We start from the raw sequence: 7,854 nt of genomic DNA, 5'->3' as shown, positions 1-7,854 counted from the left end.
ATTGGACGGAACGGGTTTATTTTTAAAAGGAACTGCCTTTTTCCATTGGCCAAAGAAGACGCCGGTCAGGGTGACGTCGCCCTGTTGCCAGGTCGGGCGGGAGGGAGCGCGGCGCACCCGCCCCGTGCGCTGACTGGACGGCGGCAGCCGAGGGCCCGCCCCGCGCGCGGCCCAGCCTATCGTAGCCGCGCAGCTGCGTGAGTGACGTTGGCCGAGCGGCCAGTGAGCGGCTGAGCTGGGCACAGCGCCCAATAGAGAGGCGCGGCCCGGGGCGGGGGCGGTGCCGGGAGCGGTGATTGGCAGGCAGGGAGGAGGCAGAGGAGGGCTCGCCGGAGCTGCCATGTCCGCCATCTTGGAGCGTCGGTGATGGTGGCGAGCGGAGGTTTTCCCGCCTGAGCGGAGGCACCCGGGGCCTGTGGCGGGGAACGCGCTGCCGAGGTACGGCCGGGACGGCGGCAAGATCTCCCCGCCGCCGCTTCCAGCGGGCCGGCGCTCCGGCGGCGGCTCCTCCGAGGCGGCGCGGGCCTGGCGCCCGCTCAGCGCCGTGCGGGGGCTCCGGGCGCTGCTCGGCGTTGCCGGGCCGGGGCCTGTCGGGGTCGCCGGGGCCGGTGGTGCGCGGCCTCTCGCCCACGCGCTGCGGGCCCGGAGCGGTCGGGGCGCGGCTCGGGGTGCGCGGGCCTGGGCGCGGCGGGAGGCCCGGGCCCCGCCGGGGGAGCCCGGCCCGCCCCGGCCCCTCTGCTCGGGGGGCTCCGCGCGGGGGTGGCTTCGTGGGACTTCTGAGGTGGTTTTTTTTGTTTTTGTTTTGTTTTTTTAACAAGGTAGCTTCTATTTAATTACAGTTTTTTAAAGAGCATAGCAGTGTTTGGGTAAGCTTTAACTGCTGTTAAACGCGTTTGGCAGAATCTCATTTAGAACCTGCCAGTTTTTCTGGTTTTGTTTTGCTCTGGTTGCTAAGAACTTTCCAAAGTGTAAGAGGGAATTAGTGTTACAGTCTATCTAGTGTCATATGACTCCGTCTTATATGACATAAGTGCATTTGAGGCTAAAGATCATCTCTGTCAGCATAAACGTTACTTAAGTCAGAACAGTGGGGTACTTTGAATGGGTGTGTTGCTATTTTAAACAAGTGTTCTGAGTGGAAGAGTGGAGAAAACTTAGGAGTAGGTGGATAGCTTTAGAAAGAGTTCCTTGTGAGATGTTGACAACTTAAAAGTGAAAGTTTGTGTTACTGCTGGGGGTATTAGGTTTTAAAACTCCTTCAGCAGATTGAGTTTAAACGTGCTCTTAACAGTACAGTGTCTTTGGGTTGCACAAATACCTGTGTGCTCCCTGTTTCAGTGTTCCAGAGAGATTGCTGAAGTTACTTGAACTCCAATGACTATTTTCAGTGCAACAGACATTCTAGTAAGAGTCTGATTGCTCAGCTCTGTGTTATGTTTTCAGTGGTAAGACATGGAATAACTGTGACTCACAGAAGTCTTTATTTTACAAATGTAAAATAACGCTATAGAATTACCTTTAAATATGTAAATTATTAATGAGAAATATTAATGATTAATGCCAATGTAGTATCGAGTCTGCATATTTTTCTTTACAGTTTGTATTTTTAGGTACTTGAAGTTCACTTAAATGATTTGTTTCCTCCATCTATGATGTGGTGACACTTACTTGCTTTCTGTGTGAAAAGCAGAAAGCATCTGCAGTATTGAATCTTGCACCTTCTAAGTTAGTAAAGGAATTTATTTTCTGATACTAGTAGGAGATTCTGTTCTGGCCAGAACTGCTGATGAGGTCTGTTTACCACGACCTTACGGAAAACATGGAGTTAAGTGAAAGTTGTAGTTCAGAAATTCCAGAAAAGCAACCTGTTTAACAGGAATGGCTTTTAGTTGGGTAGTGCATTACGGCTTCTTTACAAGCAAGTTAGAGTTGTATGTGAAGTGCTCTAAGTGCAGTAGCTTTTGATTCTTTTAAATATAAATCAACTGGCTGTTATTCCCTCATGGAATTCAAGATACTAAGTAGCGTGTTTGTCTCTTCGCAATACTGCCTGCAAACTGCTCCCTTCTGTTGACTTGCTGAAGTGACTGAAAGTGACTTTTTCCTGCAGAACGTTTCTGCCTTATCTGAGATGATGCTGTAGCCTGTGTAGCACTCAGAGAATCAGATCGTGTTCTAAGAGTGAAATTCAAATGAATCAATAGAACGGAATCTGAATTTAGCAGTATTAGAGCAGAAAATCATGTATGTAGTTTTAGTACAAACAGATGTTCAGAGAGTGAGCTCTGTTGTTATGGCTCAACAGCTTTGCTTCTCTGCTCAGCTTAAGCTTGACATGCACATGCTGTGAAATGCTAAAGAACTGTCTCAAAACAAACCAGCATGGTATTGAAACAGTCAGAAGAGAGAAATGCTTTGAGGAACTGTCTGGTCCACTCTCCTTTCTATCCAATAATGTCCTGTTTTGTAGAAGTGCTTAAAAGGCCTTGAAGTATTTACTTAACTCTGCAGTTAAGATTGCTCTGTGTTTCTATATGGATGTAAGACCTTGTTTCAGCTTCAGTGTTTCAGCATTACTTCAGGACATCTTTGTAGGCAGGAGGCTTGTACACTCCCTTCTCATATAACTGGGTTAATATATGGCCTTTGGAAGTTATGGTGGAAACCATGGCTTTTCAGCTTGGGCAGAGGAGGTGCTGGTATGAGCACAGTGCTCTGTTGTGGTAGGAGGGTAGGATGTCTTAAGCATCTTGTCTGCCATCGAAATTTGTCTTTCATAGTAGCACCTTCACCCGTGATCCTTGTGATCCTTAAGGCTACCGTGTCCTCCTTTATCTCATATGCCAGGTTTAGGAATAGCGTGTTATCTCACCTTAATGTCTCACATCCCAATTCTAGAAGACCAGATGTCTTGTTTGATTATCCTCAGATGTGGAGCCACTGTTTTTGGCAAAACTTTTCCCAGTAATAAAGCAAGTAATGGTAAATGAGAAATAATATCTTGCTTACGTCATCTAATTTTGTAAAGTTGGAGGAGGAGAACAAAAAAACTTAGAAACTAGTGATCACATTTAGTCCTGATATGTTCAGAGTGGGAAGCAAGCCTGGAAGATCAAGCAGAAAATATATAGAGAAAATGAACACCATGTTGAAAGCTCTGCACAGCATGTTTAATTGTTTTTGTAGCGTGTCAGTGTGCCAGCATCTGTTTTAGAAACTATATGCTACTAAGCAACTAAAGGAGCATGTTTTTCTACTCTTGGATAACATATAGAGCTCTAGAGCTAGTTTGGGACACCTCTCAGGAAATGGAATAGACTGAGTTGAGAGGATTGGGAAGACATTTGGTATAAGCTGTTATAACCTTGTCTGTTTATGGAATAATTCTTCACACAATATTGGCAAGATCTGTTAGTGTGAAATACAAGACTCTTCATGACCTTTTTTATTTAGTAATTTCCATAAAGTGCCAGGAAGCATCTTTGAAGTGGTATATGTGATCTCGAATGGGTGAAAAAGTTCTCAGTTAATACTTTGATCTTTTTTTCTTCATGCTGTTAGTCTGTATAGTCATCTCCTAATTCTGTTATATGGGTATATCTTTTTCTCTTAAACTTAAATTTGAAATGCTTGATGACAAATGTATGGGATGTGTTGAATGCCAGCAGTGGAAAAGATATCGAAAGGGCATCAGTGTACAGCTCTGTGGACTGGTGGAGCTGAAGGGGTGGTGTATCTTGTTAGGCTGAGTGCCTGTGAAATGCATAGTGGGGATTTGGTTAAAAATGTGAATGAAAGAAGGCAGAATTGAGTAAAAAAAGTATGTGTGCACAAGCAGAAACTACCCTATAGTGAGATTTGAGGGTTGATTACTTTCTTTCTATCGTTCTTAAAACCTTGTCCTATTTCATTTTGAATGAGATGCTTTTAAGCATTTATGCACAGTCTTAAGTTGCCCATCTGCAGGGAGCTGGAGTTCATGGCCTAATGGTCTCAGTCCTGTGGCCGTCAGGTCTTGTAGAAAATGAGCCCTGGAAGACCAAAGGTCACCTCTTGTCAGTTGTGCCAAAAGATGCTTGAAGAACACTAAAGCCTTTTATGATGGCCAGTTTCTGTGTGAGTCTTGAGAAATGGCCGTGTCGTTTCCCGTTTGGTAATGAAGCATAGTGGGATGGAGGATGGAAACTTCAGTAGTTTCTGAGTTAAGTATGTCCTAGGATATAGCTATTCCAGCACTGGAAGCATTCTGATTGATAGTTACTAAAGGGAATTCTAGGCCTCCTATCCCTCTTGTGCAGCAGCCAAGTTCCTCTCTTGAGTGACCATTGGCAGTATTTCTAACTGGATCCTAGTATATAAAATAACATCTTTGTTGGACAAATTTAACTTCTGCTGTAGATTTTTGGAGTGAATTCCATCATTTCCCAAACTGGTAATAAGGGAAAGGTGCTTTCTGTAAATGTACATTGTGCTCCTTTAGAAGAGCAAAGCGTAAAAGCCTCGTCCTCAGTTGGGTGTAGCACATTTCAAAAGCAAGTTTAAAAGCTTCAGGAAGTGCCTTATGCAGTGGCTGCAGGCAGTCCCAGTACAGGTGTGATTGCATTTCTTCATTGTACTCTAACTGGTTTGGGCGTTTGCATTGGAGCAGAAAACAAGGCAGTAACAGACTTTTCTAAAGGCTTGTCTGGCTACAAATTGATGTTACTTCGGTGCCGCTGGTGCTGTGAGAGGATTATCGGGTACAGCCTCCAAGGGGCAGATTTTTGCATCTTTGTAGCAGAATGGTTGTAAAGTTAGTCTTTCTCAGAGAAATGGTACAAATGCAATGCTATTTGCTTTTTTGTGTAAGTATAGTAGAAACCAGGTCTTATTTCTACTATGCTTAGTGGGGGGGGGGGGAAGTGTGTGTTGTTTGTTTTTTTTTTAATTTTTTTTGTTTGTTTATTACTAACAGATACATTAGGGCAAAAATCATAGGTAAGACCTCGGTGAAAAAACTCTTTCTGTGATGTGAAGAAGTCAGGCTCTCCATATTCTGGCTCTCCATATTGTGCTCTTACTTAACCATGTGCTTACTACGACTGGTCTAAAGAGCTCAGCTGAAAACTTCAGGTCTGGTTTGAACTGGAGTAATTCATGTTATTTCTTCTGTTACTGTCTTGACAGACTTGCTGGATATCCCAGTAACTCTGGGAGCTGACTCTTCTAGAAAATAGTAAGTGCTGGGTTACATTTGAAAAGTTCAGCTGCTGTCACCAACGTATTGGAAAAGGATGGAGAGTTTAGAGGCAGCTGAGACAAAGCTGTGGTGGTGGCCGGATGTGTTAAGTGTCTCTGCCCATGGCAGCTCTGAGGGGTGGTGGCATTTAAGGTGTTCTTTCCTGCCTGTGAGGGACGGCTGCAGGAGTTCGAGTGAGCTGCCTGTGAAGTTGTCAGTCCTTCCTCTTGGCTATGACAGGCAGACATTCATCAAAGGATCCTTCTCTGTAGGTACTTGATGCTGATGATGGGCTCTTTGTTACAGCTTCAAATCACATTTAGATAGCAAGGAGTTGTTCACTGAACGCTGTATTTGGTTGAAATTTGTTTGATAAAGGAGGTGGATAAAGGTAGTAACATTAATGAGAGGTCTGCATTTCTTAATAGCCAACATAAGAAACTAAATGTGCCTTTTCATATTGTTTGCCTGTACTTTAAGGGCTAAGGCTCTCCAGAGTCACTTACAATACAAAAGTTTGTATAAATTTTTCTGATGTGTGACTGAGGACTGAACTTGCAACTTTGCTCTTTCTCAATCCATTAGTGTTTGATTGCTTTAATTGCTCAGTAGTTGTACCAGGTGCAGTTATCTTAATATTGAAGGCAAGCAAGAATAATTCTGAATCTCATCTGGATGAGGAGTGTCTGTGGAAAAAAGATTGAAAGTCTGGAAAACCCGTAGGTGTGGGTGTGGGTTTTTTGTTTGTTTGTTTTTGTTTTGAATTTATTTTGGTTTTGCTTTTTGTTAGTATTTTCTTTTTGTTTTTTTTTTAAATACAGGAAATGCCAGCAGGTATTTTTCATTATAGGAAATATGCTGCTTTTTAGGGCATAACAGAAAGCAATGATGTTAATACATGTACAATAGTTGTTTCTTTGAAATACACTGGTCCTGTCTTCTCCACCTCTGGACTTGGGAATTCTGAAGTTTAGTTTGCAGTCCTGGCCGTAAGGCTGGAGATCAGAATGCAGTGGGGTTGCTTTCTGTCCTCCCATGTTGAAGTTGTAGCGCCATGCAGCCAAGAATAAAATTATTTATAGATGCAATAAAAAAATTTGTAACTGTGATGCTGATCTCATCTTTATGAGAGGATGGATTATAGGTTATCTAAATGTCTATTTTTGTAAAAAAAAATTGTTGGAGGTAGTGAAGATGGAGCATGAATGTTAATGTATTCTCTGGGAATGTGAACTGGTGCCTGTGGTGTTGAGTGGTGGAACTACTAAGCAGCAGAATGCAAGTAGAAATGGTAGATGTTTTACTGTTAAGTGGGTTCTTGCAGATAAAAATGTGGTCTCAGTTTTACTATAGGAGAAACTGCAACCAGCAGCCAGAGAATCTGCCCCTCCAAAACTAAAAGCAAACTGACAGTTGTAAATAAAGTAAGTTAGAGAGAGGTTAAAGTAATTTTTTCTGGGGTTTGGTGGGTTTTTTTTTTTTTGTTTTGTTTTGTTTTTTTTTTTTTTTGTTTTTTTTACGTTGCAACTAAACCACCTATCAAGTCTTTTTTTTAGACTTTCAGGCATTTCAAACTAAGTTAATTTCTCTGCCACTCGCCATAGTCATGACTTGACTTTTTGGAATGCCAGTAGGGCTGTCCTGACAAAAGTCTGCATGGAACCCTAAATGTTACTTGAAAGGATAGAAGACTCAAGTTCAGGTTTTAAGTAAATTGATTTGTAAGTTTTCAGCTCAGCCAAAAGCCTCCTTAGGCCTCTGTATGTAATGCTGTTATAAATACGATTTTAAGTTCTGAGCTTGCATTTGACATGTCTTGGTTTCTTTGAAGGTTCCTTCTTCAAATCCCTTGAACAGGCATAGGGCACAGAACTGTCACTGTAGTTTTGTGTAACTGTGATCTATTGGCACAGTTTTCAGCCTTGCATTTTAATTAGTTTTGACTGTGTATGTTCAGTCATTCCTAGTTAGTCAAGTAACAGCTGAGACTCTTCTTGCAGCAGGAGAGAACTGTTGGAAGGTATATTGGTAGTTAAGAGAAGGAACTTGTAGAGTTGCTCAAAGCATTGTGGTTAACTTTTGTGTGGTAGCCCTGTCTTGAAAGGGCACGAAGGAATGATAGAGGAAACAGCCAGTCAGAATAAGTCACTGAAAGCACATTGTGTCCCTTACCTGTGGCATATTGCTTGAATGGCTTGGAACTCGTAAGCGCAAGAATCTACTGGTGCACTTGTGATACTGCACAGCTTATGATCAATTCAGTGTAAAAATGCAGAATTAAGTGATCTCCCTTTGGAAACAGTACTGTTAAGAGATGCTGCTAAGGCTTTGAGGTAGACTTACCACTTGCAACTGTGAGAGAATTTTGAAAGGCACTCAAACAAATGTACTCCTCTTACAGTCTAGAAAGAGGCACTGAAGAGGAAAGAGAAAACAGTGGGTTTGGCTTCTTTTTCCCTTAAAAGTAGGGTTAGTGTTATGCTTGGAAGAAGGTGGCTTACTCTGTTAGGCAGTCTTAACTTTTCTAGTGTTGTCCATCCGAACAGAAGAGTTCCATGGTGAAGACATAATTCTGTTCAGTTGAGGCATCAGAGGCATCTGTGCCTGAGGAATGTGCTGTAATTTCTGTGTGTATG

At 42.8% G+C, this 7,854-nt stretch overlaps 1 protein-coding gene across 2 annotated transcripts in view; it reads left to right on the top strand.

Moving 5' to 3' along the window:
* Nucleotides 1-315: 315 nt before the first annotated feature.
* Nucleotides 316-7,854, top strand: part of PPP6R3 (protein phosphatase 6 regulatory subunit 3) — a 55,959-nt gene continuing 48,420 nt past the window's right edge. For both annotated transcript variants that reach the window (XM_071558694.1, XM_071558691.1), the window contains exon 1: nt 316-438. The gene's annotated coding sequence lies outside the window, so the exon portion shown is untranslated. The remainder of the gene's footprint in view (nt 439-7,854) is intronic.

The sequence above is a fragment of the Pithys albifrons genome, chromosome 6 (genome assembly GCF_047495875.1).
Source record: "Pithys albifrons albifrons isolate INPA30051 chromosome 6, PitAlb_v1, whole genome shotgun sequence".
NCBI lineage: Eukaryota > Metazoa > Chordata > Aves > Passeriformes > Thamnophilidae > Pithys > Pithys albifrons.
The sequence above is the reverse complement of the archived record's forward strand: the minus strand, read 5'-3'. Positions and strand labels throughout refer to the sequence as shown.